We start from the raw sequence: 19,155 nt of genomic DNA, 5'->3' as shown, positions 1-19,155 counted from the left end.
AGCCTGCCCTTGAATACCTGTATAGTTTTGTAATCGATCTATGAGTATGTCATGATCTATAGTGTCGAACGCAGCACTAAGATCAAGTAAAACTAACAATGAGATGCAGCCTTGGTCTGATGCAAGAAGCAAGTAATTTGTCATTTTAACAAGTGCAGTTTCTGTACTATGGTGGGGCCTGAAACCTGACTGAAATTCTTCATAGAGATCTCTTTTTTGCAAGAAGAAGAGCAGTTGCGCAGACACAACTTTTTCTAAAATTTTAGACATAAAAGGAAGATTTGAAATGGGTCTGTAATTTGCCAGTTCACTAGGTTCTAGTTGTGGTTTCTTAATAAGAGGCTTAATAACCGCCTCTAATATATAAACTAATGATCCAATAAGCATAATACAATGTTTGTTAATGATTTAATGAAAGTGATTATAACTTTTTACCTAAATAATATATTTAAAAATAAACTCTACCCAGAATTATTATTATTATTATTATTATAAAAAAAGTATAATTCTAAAATATAAAAAACAGTTATATACTAAAACATAATGGAAATCAATGTTAACTTAAATAAAATAAAGTAAAATAAAATATTTATTATATTATATTGTAATAAAAATATATAGTATAATTAATCACCACTTCAGTTGTGTCTTGGCTGTGTTGGTGTGCTTGCATTATTCATTCACAGAGTTTACTGTAGCAGTTTCCTTTTCATTTGGAGTCCTTTGACAAGAAAATTTGTTAACAAGAAAAAGCATACCTTTAAGTTAAAAAAAAACTTTTCCAGCTGTTAATTAAGAGCATTTAACAAAGAATCATAAAAGCGCTACTACGCAAATTAATTCGAAAGGAAGGAAGGAAGAAAAAGAAAGAAAAGCTGTCGGAAAGAAGTCTGGGTACAAAGAAAGCATTGAGGAACTGTTGACAATCTCACTTCATCAGTGAAACATGGTGATGATGTTTGTTATGTATCACTGACACTGGAACAGTCACTCTTGTCTGTATTGATGATGTGACTGATCTACAGGCGGCAGAATTCTGGATAAGAAAAAAAAAATCTTATCTGCTCAGATCAAACCAGATACTTTTACAGCACTTCACTGTGATGCAACAGTGAGATTATATGTACTTTTTACTATGTAATCCTGCATTTAAAGCTATACAGTATATAAATTATGTAGCTTTATTTTTTTTGATAAATTAGAATTTTACTTACATCATACATTTTTACCATGATTTACAGAAGGCACCCACTAAAATGTCCCTTGTTGTAACAATAGTTCATGTCACCAAAATGTATAATTTTTTTTAATTTTAAAATTCATTTCAATTTTAAATGTAATTTAAACATTTTTAAAGGATTAGTTCACTTCCAGAATAAAAATGTCCTTATAACTTACTCACCCCAATGTCATCCAAGTTGTTTGTGTCTTTTTTTTCTTCAGTCGCAAATATATTAAGGAAATCCTGGATTTTTCTCTATATACTGGACTTCAATGGTGGCCAACGGACTGAAGGTCCAAATTGAATGTCATTTTTTTTTAAACGTATATACTTTTTAACCACAAATGCTCGTCTTGCACTAGCTTTATATTCTGGAAGTGAACTAATCAGACAAAATTGAGTCGAACAGTGAACTAATGAGACAAAAATAGCAGGTCCCCTTACATATAAATAGGTCACATTGATATACTGAGCCTTACCTATTTTCTTACTTGCTTCATTCAAGACAGTTAATATGATTGATTGATTGATTGATTGATTTACTTGTAGTCTTATTTGATTTACTTACAGTCAACCTAATTTGCAACTCCACAGACCATATCCACCTTCTCATCTTTCTCTCCCTCTCTCTCTCTCTCTCTCTCTGCTTTATTTCATCACATTCCCTCATACAAGAGAGTTTTCTCATGAACACTTTTTCTCTGTCATTTTATCCCCACACGACCCTGGCCACTTCTGGCACTCATGCTTTTTTTTAAGCTAATAATGAAATAAGCAAGCGTAATTAAAAAACATATTGAAAATCATCCCAATGTTTCTCTAGGTGACAATGAGAGAGGTGAAGTTATTATACTCTTCCCCTCCTGCAGTGAAGGGGGAAAGGTATGGACACTTAAAACCAGCAAGACATGGCATATTTGTTGTTCTTCTGTTGGTTTTTTAATTCGCCTGTGTCTGATTTATTATCTGCTGTAGGTGGGGAGCGTTTTTCTCTGTCAGGGCCTGTTGGTCGGCTGCTCTAGTTCTTTATTGCATCCTCACGATCATGAGTTCATGAGATTTCGCTCTTGCTTCCCAGACTGCGGCGGGTCTCATGTGTTCCCGCCATTCTTTTTTTCACTATTTTATTACAGCTCTGTTTAAGTGGAATTAATGCAAGCTTCTCAAATCATCTTGTCAGTGGTCTCCACAGACTGTCCCATGTTATGAAAAAAGTTTATGCCACTAGTAATACTTAAAAGAGTCTGTATAGTTAAAGCGACAGCTCACCCAAAATGAAAGTTCTGCCATCAACAGAAATCATGGAAATTTATGATTTTTTTTTTCTCAATAAACTGCTTAGGCTTGTCTAAGATTGATAAATAAATATCTAAGAGTGGGAAAATGTTACAATGGATGCTATAACCCATATATATATTTCTATTTCAAATAAATGTTGTTCTTCAAACTTTCTGTTCATCAAAAAAATCTGAAAAAAAGAATCCCGGAAAAAGAAAGCTGGAGTTTTGCCATTTCTGTAAATAAATAAAAGAAATTATGTATTAAAACAGAGCAGTTATTTTAAAGCTGCATTACATAACTTTGTTGTTTATAAACGAAATGTAAATAATGAGTAAGAACATCATAAAAACATTATCCAAACCATGTCTTTGCCTTACCCTAAATCATTATAGTAAGCCAATAATAATTATTTATATTTAAGAGTTGTTGGAACTTATTTCCCAAGAATATGCATACTTTCATCATCAGTCCAGTTGTGTTTATCCATAATAAAGGAAAGAAGGTCAGGCTACTATGCACAACAACTGATGCAGAGTCCGGAACCACAAACAAGTATACTACTCTTAATAATTTTTCCATACCCTTTCCATATTTAGAATGAACCTCGAACTGAAGAGTTTGCAAGCAAAAAGGAAAAGCAACAGTACCCATAATAAAACACGAATCAACATAGTTTGCTGTGCATTGACTAGGTTCACAAAACCTAGCATTATTGGCATTATTACTGGCATTGTTATGTTAGCAATTAATGCCAGTCGCTAAACCAGTTACTACTTTGGTTTATTTGCCTATAAATAGCCTTAAGTTATCGTTTTCACTGTTATTTGATAAGAACAGCAATCTTTGACTAATGTCAGCATTGCCAAACTATTATTTTAAAACATTTCAACAAGTCCAAACAACAACGACATAAAAGCTACTAACCTGCTCGTACGATTAAAAAATAAAAAATAAAATTGCAATACAAAATAACTGCTATGGGGTGTAAACAACATTATAAAAACACTTTAAAGAGAGTACATGCTTGTAAAATTCAAATAGCGTTTTGTTTCTTTGAGGGCAATATTGACTCAATGTAACGTTTCACTTCATTTTAAAATATTTTTTTGTGAAATGTAGCTATTAAAAATAAATAAATAACGAAAAAAACAATGATAAAAGAAATGTTGACTTATTTATCTTTGGAGTTTACAAAAATCAAGAACATCTTTCCACTGTAAAAAAATGTTTTTTAAAATAAATAAAAAATACATCCATATTCCCAATAATAAAGTCAAGCCAACAATAAAGTCACATTTTGCCAAAAAAAGAGACACATAGGGGCAGTGGAACTGCTTTCTCTGGCTGCTGCTTGCAAAAGCTTTCATCTATATCTTTTTCAAACTTTGTTAAATAATGTTTAGCAAGATATATTCTGTAAAGAAGTTTAAAAGATACTTATTTAACCTTGTTTGTTATAGTGATTAGGCAGCAACCAGACTTTATTCCAATCAACATCACTTACAAATTGACTCCAATATGCAGTCACATTTGGTTTTGAAATAAAATATTTTAGGAAAAGAGCTCTTATCGATTTTTTATAATTATTACACTTAAAGAAGAAACCTATTTTGCCTACAAGGTAGTGTTTGGTGAGAGTCAAGTCAAGTCACCTTTATTTATATAGTGCTTTATACAATACCGGTTGTGTCAAAGCAGCATTACAGTGTTAAACAGGAAAATAGTTTGTCAATAATGCAAGAAGAAAATAACAAAGAGTCATTTTTCAGCTAATGTCAGTTCATTGATGATTCAGTTCAGCTCTCTTCCAATAATATCTGTGCAATCAGTCAAGCGTCCCCAACTAAGCAAGCCAAAGGTGACAGTGGCAAGGAAACAAAACTCTATCGGTGACAGAAATGGAGAAAAAAAAACCTTGGAAGAAGGGAGGAAGCTGTTGAAAATCTAATCAACATACATATTCTGGAAGAAATTGCCCCAAAGACAGTTTCAAATTCCATTGATGGTATGGAAATATTATATTTTGCCAAAAATTCCTCATAAGTAAAAAGAAGGCCGTCTGAGTTAAATAATTGGTTCACCAAAACAATATGATTTCCTAACCAATTTTCAAAATCTTTTTTTATATATAGAATGTCCTTATTGTTCCAGATAAAGTATTTATGAGGTGAAAATTGTGTTTGTAAATTAGACTCCATGCTAGAGAAAGCTTGACAAGGAAATGGAGAAATATTTTTCAGTATTTTGTGGATATGAAAATTGCAAACAAGGAGGGAAATAATATTCCAAATGGAGAATGGACACATAACTATTTGTCTAATCCAGTTGATTTTAAGATAAGATGATCACCTGTAGTCATGGGCACAGCATTCTGCGTCTCAAGCCATCAGATTCATCCGCGCAGAATAGCGGAGCCGAAACATAACTTCCACAACAATATTCTTCCATAAATACTTTTATGCTTCATTTGCTGTATTTTTGATTAAATAAATGCAGCCTTGGTGAACACATAAGACTCTTCTTTAAAAAACAAAAACTTACTAACTCCAAACTTTTCAACATTACAGTCTGCTTTTATTTGAGAGAAACGGTTATGTTAGATACCGATTTGAGTAGAAAAGATTTCTTGTGTCAGTACAAATATTTAATTAATTGAATTGAATTGAATTTAAAATCAATTTAATTGAAATTACCTTTCAATACTGTGCACATGAATGAATATCTACATTTCTGATTAGTATTCCCACAGTTTGTTTGACACGTGTCTCAAACCACCCAACAAAACAGAGTCTGGCCGTGTTGCTTTTGAATTTCCAGGCAGGTTATGTGTGTCAGAGCGCTCATAAAGGCACATCTCGGGCCCTGAAAGCACCCACACTCCACCAGTGAAAATCAACTCAATGTCTTAGCAATTAGCCACAATCTATCTGATTAAGGGACGCGTGCTGTGAATAGGAGGAGTCGTGCATTTTAGATCTTGTTGTGCTAATTAGATTCCTCAGCCCGTAATGGCCATTTTGATAGATGAGAACTGAGCCGGCCTACACCTTGAATGTCAGTATGGCAGCTTAAGTCAAGCTTTTATCTGAATTAGTGTAACAGTAGAGGCTACAGGCACATCTAGACCTTCATTAGCAAGCCAACATACAAATACTCTCAATTAGCCTGCAAAGAGGACGAGACATGGCAAGTGAATAAAGCCAACAGAGGAAGTTTCGCTGCAGCCCTAGGGCTGATATTACTCTGGTGTAATCACGATCATTAGCTACGTATTTACTTTTTTGGTTAATCAAGTTTCTTTTTTGTCATCAAATTTGTTTGCACTTTTGCAGGCTTTTACCGTCATTTTTCCCCCCTGTATTTCTAGAGTGATCTTTTAATTCCAAGGAACTCCAAATTGTTGTGCATTTACACAATTGCTGGTGGAAATGAAGCTTCACTTATTTAAGTGCTTTGTTTAATTAAGCTGCCATTTAGAGAGGTCGATTTTTCACATAATGCAGTAGTCATCCACCATAAAGGCTTTTAACAGTCTTTGTTTATTGTCTCCCTTATTACTAAACATAACAAGGTGTAAGATGATATTAGAGTATAATTGAGTTATAACAGCTCCACAAAAGGGCACTGAGATACACTGATGTTTAAAAGCACAAATTGATAATGTAGTATAATAAAGTGGAGTTTCTGAGCTTTATTATTAGTTTAAATGTGTTGCATTAAAATTAGCCATGAAAAGCTCGAAATTCAGCTTGAAAAGCTTATTTATGAGCAGCTGAGTTTTGCAGAAATAGATATCAAGATAAATTAATATAGGTCAGGTTTGACTGTATTGCAAATTTGTACTTATAAGTGTTAGATAAGTTGATATGTCACCTTTATATATCAACAATTTGCAATGAGCAATTTGTAGCTTCACACTGAAACTGCACCTTATTTGTTTGTTTGTTTGTTTGTTTGTTTGTTTGTTTGTTTGTTTGTTTGTTTGTTTGTTTAAATCTGTAAAATGTCCGTAATCACAACTGGAAAAGTTATAATTCTCAAATAGTTAAATAGTTAAGGAGCCTTGATTGAGAAATAAAATCAGAATTGATCGTTTATATCTCACAATTCTGACGTTATAACTCGCAATTGTGAATTTATATCTCAGAATTCTGAGGGGGGAAAAAAATTCAGAATTGAGAGCTAAAATTCTTAATTACATTTTTTTTTTTTTTTTACATTTTATATACAGTGGCAGAAACTTTATTGAATTATTTTAAAAACAATAATGTAATTAATTAATTACTAATATCTAAATTTCTTTCCCAATGCCTAATACAGTTTTACAACAGTAATGGGAATTGAATATAATCTGTCTTCAACACAGAAGAACTCCACTTAGTTGCTTAGCTCTTTATTAACCAGTAAAACTTGCTGTATGCTCAATTTATAGCAATTGTTGTTTTAGCAGGGACTAACAAAATACTGAATCTTGCTGTGAAGAAATAAAGGTCTGAATCTTTAGGAGCCTAAATTGCTGTAATATTGGTACAAAGTGACAAGGTCGTATCACAGCAAAGAAGTGCATGTACTGCCCAAGTGTAACTCTTGGGTGCACTTTGCACTGCCAGCAAAGGTATTTCTGCCCACCTCCCCCTTTAATTCCTGCAAATGAGAAAGAGATGTAGTCACTCCCCAACTGTGAGTGAGTGGCTGTTGAAATGAGAAATACTCCCAGTCGCCTCTCAGAGACGGACACAGCAGGCCACATGACATCACTTAACGAAAATGCATCGCCTGCCACAAAACAGAACAATTCAGTCAGTGTTAGTTCCCCTGGCAAAACTCAAGAGATTTGCTTTAACATTTGTAGTAGTACTTTGAGGCAATCATTGGGATTAAAACAAGTGCTTTTGTTGTTTGTTTTCTTGTTTAGTCATTTTAATAGGAAAAGCAAAAAAGCAGCCTGCAGTATGTTCCTAGCAGAGCTTTTTTCATTAAATATCTGCATTATATATACATAATTTAAAATTATAAAGTTAATATATATAGTTTTATAAAAAACCCTTATGCAATGTTGAGGTTATGTGCAACCCCAAATAACATTTGCTGAAATTTAAATAAATAAATTTAAAAAATAAAAATAATTAAATATGTCCTTCATCGAAATGGCTGGTTGTATATTTGTATGTTATTTTGACAATAAATAAATAAATAAATAATTTGTCAAATGAAATCACTGCAATCACACACACATATAATGTACACACTGTAACACACATATAACATGCATAACACCATGTTCAGTTTTGACTGTAATAATGTTTCATAATTGCAAAAACTGATACTTCAGTACAAAAAATTCTAAACTTAGACATTATAAAATCATAATTATTCTTTGTCAAAGCATAAATCCAAGTTAAAAAAATTAGAAAATATGTACACCTATGTGGAAATGACGAGTGAGCCATTGAGTGATACTCTGCAGCCATTTAGTGGCTGTAGTTTAAAAAATCAATTTTAAAAGTCTTAGTTTTCCAGTAATCAGTTTGGCATCAATCTTACACTAGCTTATGCCACTTTTTGAAACTGAGAAATTTAAATATTATTTAAAGTGAATTTTGCATAAAATGTTGCAATTTTAAATAAATGCATATATTTAAATTATTACAAATTGTAATAATAAATAAATAAAAATAAAAAATCACCCCCAAAACTGTGCAGAAAAACATTAATAAGTGAGTGATGCCAAGTCTGTTAAAAAAAAACTACATTATTGTGTTACAAAATCTCATGAATATATATATAAAATTATTATTATTATTATTTTTTTTTTTTTTCGTGATGATTTTTAAAATGATCTAACTTTTTTTTAAGGTGGCCCGGTTAAGAATGTTATTAATGGGATGTCAGTTGTTGTATTTGTGCATGACCCTGAAGTGCATGCTGTTCAGGCAGAATAGTGGATTTTCTGTTCTGACATGCTTCAAACTCCCACAAGCTGCCCTATACCTCCCCCTTTCTTTAGAGCACTCTCTCATTCTTATTCTCCATCTGTTTGATGTTACAATGTGACTTCTATAACGGCAGCTCTATATAAACATATACATTCCAGACGTTTCTGTGTGTGTGTGTGTGTGTGCGTGCGTGTGTGCGTGTGTGCGTGTGTGTGTGTCTGTGAATCTGTGTTATGAACTGACAAAGGGGTGTAACCTGATCCACGAGGTGCTCTTTCCGTGTGTTAATGAAAGCGGGGAGAATTTTTTTTGTTTGTCTTTTTTCTTGGATTCAAGCTCAAACCATCATCCTGTTTGGTATGTGCTAGGTTGTTTCCTCTCATAAGTACTACAAGGTCACAGCAATTTCCCAAAGTCAGAACTGAGGTCAACGATAGTCTACACACTCATATCATTTTCAGATGGCAAGAAAAACAGCAAGGGACTGTTGGGAGATTGTTTCAGAGAAATATATAAGAAGCTAACAATCTGTGAGTATTATACAGAACTAAACAGACATTTTGAGAACTGAAATAGCTATTTAATATGAATATAAAAAGACTATTCTAATTGAATGAGATACTCTGATGCTGTTTTAAAATCAATAGCAAATCTACCTGTATTGCACACTGCTGTCTTTTATAATATTGCAATTTTTTTTGTTAGTATTATTATTAACAAACCAGGCATTATTTTGAGGTCTCACTTTCATTATATTTATTTAAATATTGTAAAATTAAAAAATTAAAAAATTAAAAAATAATAATAATAAAACGATCTCATATAAAAATGTATATGAGTCTTAATTGTTATTACATTGTAATTATTAGTGTATTACAATATGTTTTAACAGTAACACTTTAGAATAGGGAACACATGTTCACTATTAATTCAGAGAGTTTTTTCTAAATAAACTCCTAATTTGCTGATTATTAATAGTTAGTAAGGTTGTTGTTAAGTTTAGCTATGGGATAGTGTTAAAGGGATCTAAAATATGGTCATGCAGAATTAGGCTTTAATATGTGCTTTACAAGTACTAATAAACAGCCAATATGCTAGTAAAATGCATGCTAATAAGCAACTAGTTTATAGTGAGAATTGGTTCTTAAAATAAAGTGTTACCGTTTTAACCAGTATAGTCCGAATTCACATTTACAACAGGCATCACAAAAGCCTGCTCACTTGAATGGCACATTGGTATTTGGTGATAATTTTAGCTCAGAGGCTTCTGCTAAATCTCAGGCCTTAGAATCGGAATTGAGCTTGTGTGGAGTGAGCGCTTAGATTTATGAACTGAAGATGCTCATCTAAAGCAGCTGCAGTGAGAAATGTCAGGAGGCTTCATTTAAAGGATTACAGCACTAATAAGCAGCCTGATCCTTCAGTCCTTATCTCCCGTCTGGAATGCAGAGTCCAGCTGGTTCTCAGACACTCCTGAAGAGCTGCAGATAATTAACACATTAAGGAAAATTCCTGGATGATCAGCACAGCAAACCTGGAGTGTGGAGACCATCAGGTGTTGCGGCGAAAGCTGATGTTCAGCTGGATTTTTTTTGTTATATCTGAGGTTCTACTGAAAAAAGTACAAGCCCAAATGAAAAGAGTCCATCCTTACGTTTTTTACCTTAAAAAAATAGCACTCTCTTTGGCAAGCCACATAATTTGAGACATACAGTAGCACAAACTGTGTTATGCACTCGAGTTTAATACTTAGGGTTAGTTATTAAAACAAAACTTCTAACCCAAAGTTTGAGCTATGGTAATCGGTGATGCTCGCATCAGTTCCTGTGTTATTTTTGGCACCTGAGGTTTTAAAGCTGAACTTACCTGCTGAAGTACTAAATGCATGCACCTTCTTGTGGATTGCATAGGTACGATAAAGTTGGTGATAATTTTAGCTCAGAGGCTTCTGCTAAATCTCAGGCCTTAGAATCGGAATTGAGCTTGTGTGGAGTGAGCGCTTAGATTTATGAACTGAAGATGCTCATCTAAAGCAGCTGCAGTGAGAAATGTCAGGAGGCTTCATTTAAAGGATTACAGCACTAATAAGCAGCCTGATCCTTCAGTCCTTATCTCCCGTCTGGAATGCAGAGTCCAGCTGGTTCTCAGACACTCCTGAAGAGCTGCAGATAATTAACACATTAAGGAAAATTCCTGGATGATCAGCACAGCAAACCTGGAGTGTGGAGACCATCAGGTGTTGCGGCGAAAGCTGATGTTCAGCTGGATTTTTTTAGTTATATCTGAGGTTCTACTGAAAAAAGTACAAGCCCAAATGAAAAGAGTCCATCCTTACGTTTTTTTACCTTAAAAAATAGCTCTCTTTGGCAAGCCACATAATTTGAGACATACAGTAGCACAAACTGTGTTATGCACTCGAGTTTAATACTTAGGGTTAGTTATTAAAACAAAACTTCTAACCCAAAGTTTGAGCTATGGTAATCGGTGATGCTCGCATCAGTTCCTGTGTTATTTTTGGCACCTAAGGTTTTAAAGCTGAACTTACCTGCTGAAGTACTAAATGCATGCACCTTCTTGTGGATTGCATAGGTACGATAAAGTGCAGAGAGCATAAATTTGAATGTAAATTTCAATTATTTTATGTCAGTAAGGAAACAGTCCTCAAACAGTAAGTAAAATGTGCAGGTGGCAGAATCGCTCTAAATTTAGATATTTTATAAATTCCCAAAACACATAACTACTTTTCTGGGTGAGAATAATTTTTGGTCAAATTCGCATTTTAGCTCAGTAAATATATAAGTCCATATTTAAAACACTTTAAACACACTTATGTTAAAGATATTTATTGCACTCCTAAAATAATACTAATAATGTTTATATATATATATATATATAGACTATAGATTAAATATATATCATTTAATCTATAGTCTGTTACTGAGTTAAAATAACTATTGTTCATCTACTCGTGACATAAACAATAGCCATTATCTTGGGAATCATTCTTATGTAGGGAAAAAAAAGCTTTTTAATCAATTAATTAAAGTACTATTTTTTCCAGTGTAAAATCCATTCCCTCAAACAGTAAGTAAAATGTGCAGGTGGCAGAATCGCTCTAAATTTTGATTTTTTATAAATTCCTAAAACACATAACTACTTTTCTGGGTGAGAATAATTTTTGGTCAAATTCGCATTTTAGCTCAGTAAATATATAAGTCCATATTTAAAACACTTTAAACACACTTATGTTAAAGATATTTATTGCACTCCTAAAATAATACTAATAATGTTTATATATATATATATATATAGACTATAGATTAAATATATATCATTTAATCTATAGTCTGTTACTGAGTTAAAATAACTATTGTTCATCTACTCGTGACATAAACAATAGCCATTATCTTGGGAATCATTCTTGTGTAGGGAAAAAAAAGCTTTTTAATCAATTAATTAAAGTACTATTTTTTCCAGTGTAAAATCCATTCTCTTCTCGCTCACATCTGTATTTGAGGACTTTGAACAGATGAATAAAACAAAAAAAGAAAATGCTGGTAAACAATTTTTCTGGCACACGTGCAAATCAAACAGTGAAATTCGTTCATTAAGATAACATCTTTCCATTTTACATTGGGGAAAAAACATTTTACATTGGAAAAAGGTTCTTATACGTCCAATTACAAAATAAACACATGTATGGACATAATTTCATTTGAGTTGAAAGGAAGACAAATCTAGCCATGAAAATAGTTACAGTAAGAAATCTGTTGCTTTGGTCAACAGGTGAATTATACATTATAATAGACATTACACAAAAATATTTGACCACTGAATGCCAAGATTGACCAATAAGAATCAAATATCACAGAGTAATGCTTTGTCTCTGTTAAATGTATTTGCGTACTGTGTGAACGGTTCTTTAGCACAAGTTAAAGAACTCTGTAAGCAGAACGTGACATGCGTGACAGCCATGCTAGAGAGCCGAACTCTGAGGGATGGAGGTGGCAGATGGTCACAGACCGACCCAAGGTCATCTGGCACTCTTACTATCTGACCGCTGGATTTGAAACCCAGCACTGCTCTCTCTGCCTCTCTGTCTCTGCCTATCCACACACACACTTCCAAACTTGTAAACTAGGTCAGAGAAAAGCAGGAACATGGCCCTCCTGTCTTCATTTTAACACACACACACACTCATTCACTCCCCACCCATTATTTTATCCCAGGCTGCTCTTCTGGCTCTTTCGCTCAAGCACACACACACACACACACACACACACTTTTGCCTTGAACTCACCTACATGCTTTTGTTTTTGGAAACTGCCCTGGCAGAATCCGAGAGGGAGGTGGGACACAATGTTAATGATCTTCTTCAGGCATGGAAATCCCAGCCACATGGATACAGATGCTGCACATTCGTTGGTTCTTGTTTTCCTTTTCTGTGAACGAGCCAAAAAAAAAACAACAACAACAAGAAAAAGACTATGTTTCAAAGCTGTTCCACAATCCTGCAGCTTTGAAGTAAAAAAAAATAATAATATGTGGTTTATACGACCTCACCTAATCATATAAATCTGATTATCACTGTGACAAAAAAAACAACGGCAGTATTGCATTCCACTGAGTCAATCTGCATTTGCTTTTCTTAGAAACATACCAGGAATATCTAATGACAGCACGTCTCCTGAGACAGAACCTGACACTTTATTGCAGCGCTGTTCTTATATATTGTTGAAGGAACATTTCAATGAACGCTGCTCCCATCCTATGAAACATGATCTCTCCTCTTTAAAACAAACCAAGGAACAATTTAACATTTACATTTTGATGTGAGTTTGTTGTCTAAAATATTCGAATTCGGCATTCAGAGTGATCCAAACCTTTAAATATACGGCACACATATAGTTCAACCTTTTTTTCTTTTTGCTTTAATTGTAGTTACCATTTAATCCACTCTCATGACAATTCGTAATTAGTTTACACTTTGAAGAAATGGTGGCAAATTCGTATGAATTTGATTCATACATTTGAATCTGATTTGTATGTTTTTATATGATTTGTTTACTATTTGTTAACTGATTTCTTTAAAAAAATGTATGTTTCTGTACAACTCACATCGTATTAATTCTTGCAATCGCTGCTTCGTAAAACAGTTTGTCATAAGATTGAGTTTTTACCATCTCCTGCTGGTTTCCTGATGTTTGCGACAGAAATATGACTTGACGGTACTGGTGCTATCTAACTTAATTCCAAAGCAGTAAAGTCATGCATGGAAAAATGTTCTTTTAAATCTAGCCATCTACAAATATCTTTTCTGAAAAGAAGCCATTCAAACAAAACCACATTCATTTCCTGCAGCAGAAATATGCATGTGTCCAGAACACAACACATCTGGAAGTCTTTAAGACCATACATACACATGACACAGTGTTTGAAACGCTCTGCTGAGGTCATTGGGTGCTTTTTCTTCGTCTTTTGTTTCCTTTTGTTTTCCTTGTATGGGTAGGTCTTCCTCGGCTGCATTTGTTATCATTTCGAACACTCGTGGGTTTTTCATCCATCAGCCAGGGCACCCACGATCGCTGGCACGTTCAAAAGTGTAAAAACTTTTACCCCATCGCAATAGGGATGTATCTATACACAAACACCAATCCCCACAAATGGAGCTTTTTAAGAACTGCAGGTATCCAATGGCTGTCGCCCCATTTAGACGGTGCGTCATAATAAATTTGGGTTGTAGATGAGCACAGGGGTCCTGCACAAGACATGCTTTTGTTTGAATGTGTATTCACTGAATCATTCTTGAAAGCAGAGTGACACCTAAAGGCTGAAGCCCTCCCCCATCCACACACACATTTTCCCGTTCCTCCACGGGTCTTCTACATTCAAGGACACGGTGATTTTGGGTGGAGAAAAGTGATGAGCTTTAACTTTTCTGTATCTGAGAGCTCCGAGCACTGGTATGGGGCATCAAATTCCTTCCCCCTAATGACTCGCCTCGGGCGGGCTCGAGGTAAAGCACTGGTTTCATCTCTCGGTAGCTCCATCTGATTGGCCAGCGGGAATAGTCTGCCGCGTGCATGTTCCCCAGCCAGAGTTTGCCACTGCATAGACTATTGTGTCTGGATAGCAACACTTTTGGCAGTGGCAGTGGCAGTGGCCTGTTTAGAACAGTGCACTATCGATTATAAAAGTATGTATACAGATATATGTGGATTTGTTCAGAACTGGCCTTGTTGTGAATGACTGCAGCATCAACGTGTTTAAATCAGTCGAAATGTCCAAAGCTCCAGTGATCAACAACAATGTCAGTGAGTTTTAATTAGCAGGATTACAGACGCACAGCATGTGAGATGGTGATTATTAGAGCCGACATAGAGATACTCATCGACAGACCCTCCTTTGAACATCCCCGGTCCCCTTTGTGCTTTGACTGGCGTTTCATCACCTGCGAATATTCATCAGCGGGCAGAAGACAAGCTACTGTTAATTCTCACAGAATTCAGGGGGGTTATCATTACAGAGGCTAACTGTACTTTGGCATTACGGTTATTCCATTGCGTTCACGCGGGGTCTCGGGTGTTGATTTGGATTGGACTGTATTAGGACTTCAAGCTGCCTGTACACTGCATGTAGGCCTACACAACTAATGTGCATGTGTGCATGTGTAAATAGTCAAGGCAACAAAAAAAAATATGTTGTCAAATGTAAAGGTAAAAACTTAACAGAATGACCTCAACTTCATATGTTATATTAATATATATTTACTTCTAGGAGAGACTATGGCTAGTTGTTGCATGGAGAGTTTGACACAAGGTTTATACATAAGGTTTTGAGCAAAATGTTTAATTACACAAATGCTTGTTTTCTCTAGCAGTAGTTTTGTATGATCAATATTGTGTTAAATTAATATTTTTCTAAATTCTCTTCCCAAAATGAAATTCCACAACCATCATATTTTTGCTACAGCTGTAGAAGACAAAATTACACCGACATACATTCAAACATTAGTCAATCGTATAATGAAGATTTTTTTTACTGTGTTTTCAAGTATTTTTCAGAAATGTCAGAAACATATATAAGATATGTTACCTTTTAAATTTTTGCTGTTTCATGCTGTTTAAATAATATATATTAGATAAGTCTTTAGTGTGGTTTCACTATTAATATCCTTTGTCGAGTTCTCTCAGATTAATTTCAGCGGAAATGATCAGTGCAACACTACATTAATATCCCAGCTTGAATCCAAGAAATGTGAGAAATTTACTGCCCTCTTTTTATCAGTGGAACTAATGGCCTCATATGGTGTCTTTGTGCCATTCTAATTGTTGTCATAAATATTTTGATTATTTCATCTAAAATATGATATACTCTCAAAAAGTGCAGATTACAAGCGTGAAAATAGATGGATGTGTTGAACTAAGTTATCACACCAAAAAGAGACACATTCACTCAAAATTGTTAAATAAATGTGTCCCAATGCCTTTTAAAGAGAAGATATATCTTAATGAACGAATTTCACTGTTTGATTTGCACGTGTGCCAGCAAAATTGTTTACCAGCATTTTCTTTTTTTGTTTTATTCATCTGTTGAAAGTCCTCAAATACAGATGTGAGCGAGAAGAAAGCTAATTAAGTATCTCATCAGCACGGGATTGGAGTGTTTTCATCGACAGAGAGAAAGACTCGAGCTGGACACAGTATTGTTCAATAGACAGCGGCGCTGTGTGTGTGTGTGTGCGTGCGTGCGTGCGTGCGTGCGTGCATGCGTGCGTGTGTGTGTGTGAGAGAGAGAGTGTCCAACCAAGAGAGCAAATCCAAACGTTAAGACTAAACAATCATTAAACAAAATAAGGTGTGACTCAGATTAAATGAGCCAAAGTAATTATTCTTTTTAATTGTTTATTCTTAATTACTTCTTTCAAAATCCTTTTAAAAATCTGTTTTATTTCTTATTGGAATTGTACATATTTTATACAGAACAAAAATACAATTAATATATATATATACAACACAGAAATACCCACACTTGCATACACATGCTCATTGTGTGTGTGCTGGTGATGTCGATAGTAGTTTATTGTGTGTACCAGGCTTCCAGCTAAGCCAATTTATGACTTAAAATCTACCACCACATAACTGTGCATCTGCATATGGAGCTTATGAGGCAAAATTAATTTCATTATTAGGAACACATTTTGCCAGGTGTGCTCTGAGCTGCACAAATAGAGTTTCACACACACGCATATCCTTGCCTTTTGTCTGTGGAGACATCCACACATTCAGAATTCTCCTCCATGTCAGGCTGTCTGTGACACAATCCACAATTTACTCCATTAATGCTTTTAAATTGACTTTTTTTTTACGTGATTATGATATTTGCTGTTTTACATTTACATTTACTGATGTTAATCAGCCAAACAAGTTTTGCTATCATATAATAATATCACAAATTGTAAATAAATCTATATATCTAAATATATAAAGTATATAATCAATCAATCAGATAACATTTTAATAAAACTAAAAATATTTAGAATTATATCTAGAATAGAATATGTTTAGAATTTTTGTTTAATTTTCTTCATCAGTCACAAATGGAAGTCTCTGTTTGCAGAATTTTCTTTTTTTTTTTTTTTTAAAAAAAAAGTTGTACAAGCTTTTAAATATTTTCCATTATTTCCCCAGAGTAATGTTATTTACATGGCAAATCAATCAATCAGATAACATTTTAATAAAACTAAAAATATTTAGAATTATATCTAGAATAGAATATGTTTAGAATTTTTGTTTAATTTTCTTCATCAGTCACAAATGGAAGTCTCTGTTTGCAGAATTTTCTTTTTTTTTTTTTTCTAAGATAAAGCTTGTACAAGCTTTAAAATATTTCCTATATTGTCCCAGAGTAATGTTATTTACATGGCAAACCAGCATCGTATGTAACTCATATTAAACATTTAAATGCTTGTTTATTCTGGTTATTTGATGTGTGTGTGTGTGTGTGTGTGTGTGTGTGTGTGTGTGTGTGGAGATGTCTAAAGAGGAACAGAGAGTTTACAAGAGCTCACACTAGTCACCACTGCAACAGGATGGATACATTATTAAGTACGGCTTCATCACATTCTCTCCGTTTCTCTGGGACTTATTATTTCCAGCTTTTTTAATGAATAAGAAGGGATGGGATGAAGATTATCAGGGTTTGATTTATGGAACCGTTGCAGAGAACACCACCATCTGGCTCATACTAGTACTACATTAAAATGCTGCCAAAACACATGTGCCACTAGGCTGATCACACAGACGTGCACGCTAGCTTTGCGTCACAGGGTACAGCAGTTCCTCATTCACACACATCCAACTCTTAATGTACGGATTAAACCTGGTTTGTGATCTTTGCTGTGTTTGGGATATTGTCATCCAGTTTGCCAGCTACAGTTGTTCATGCTAGGCATTCCGATTCCAAATACTAAGATATCAGTGTAAATTATCTGATTGTTTATTTATTTTGGTCATCAAAATGATGAAAATAACATTATATTCCAGATTTTTAAGATATTCACTAATTCTCATACTTAAGCTCAGAGGTTTGTTCAAATCGCTGACCATAAAATTACATTTTGGCTCGTACTGTCTCACACGGTTGTGTTTATGACATGAATGATACCTCAAATCATGCGGCTTGCTGAGAAGAGGTGTTCTAGCATTTTTATGAGCGGACTTAAAATCTCCATCTGGTAAAAATATAAGGAACGGGTGGGGGAAAATTACATGGACTTTTACTGAAAGAGGCACTTAAGTCAAATCTGGAGACCAGTATATCATAAAGACATAGGGGTGAACTTTTCGACTTGGACAAGTAAGCAACCACCTAACTACTCAGAACATCCTAGCAACCACACAGCAATGGCTTGGCAACGTCCTACCACAGAGTTTTGCAGCGCCAAGCACAATTCAGACACACTTCAAAACATCAGAAGAAATCTGGTTTCCTGCATAGATGATGATTCATCCTGACCGCTTTTTCAGATTTTGTAGCAAAATAGCAAACCGGCAGTAAAGTTCAGATGAGAGTCCCAGTTAGCTTTGGTGTTTATGGGCTGGGTGGAGTGGACAGTTTTGGGTGGAGTTTGTGAGGTGGGATGCGTTTGGATGGAATTGTGGGTTTTTCTGTGACCTCATAGTCATTGAGCATTAGTGAAGCCTACACCTGTTTCTGTTCTGTATGTTTACACTGGAAATGTCTCATTTTATATATCATTCACAGCGAACCAACGAAACATTACCACTAAGATTTTCAGCCATAAGGCCAATAAAATGGTTCTGGGTGGGTAACTACATTAAATAGTCTTTGGGTGGGTTGTGGAGCTTAGCGGTTAAAGATCTGGGCCAGTAATTGAAAGGTCGTAGGTTCAAATCCCAGAAGGGTTTATTCATGAAATATCACCATTGTGCCCTTGAGTAATGCACTTAACCTTGGGTTACATCAGGAGACTGTCCCTGTAATAATATGTATGAAATCAATTAGTATTTCTTTGGCCCTATATGTCATTTTATTACTAGTGTTTACAATAGGCTACATACTACTGATCACATTTTAATACTGTGACAGTTGCTCAGATGTTTTCAAAACATTGTTTCATCAAAATATTTTCCCCCAAACAAGTAACATTCAATATATATATATATATATATATATATATATATATATATATAT

Source organism: Sinocyclocheilus grahami, unplaced genomic scaffold (genome assembly GCF_001515645.1).
Source record: "Sinocyclocheilus grahami isolate Dianchi unplaced genomic scaffold, SAMN03320097.WGS_v1.1 scaffold154.1, whole genome shotgun sequence".
In the NCBI taxonomy this organism is placed as follows: domain Eukaryota; kingdom Metazoa; phylum Chordata; class Actinopteri; order Cypriniformes; family Cyprinidae; genus Sinocyclocheilus; species Sinocyclocheilus grahami.
This window is presented reverse-complemented; position numbering follows the sequence as displayed.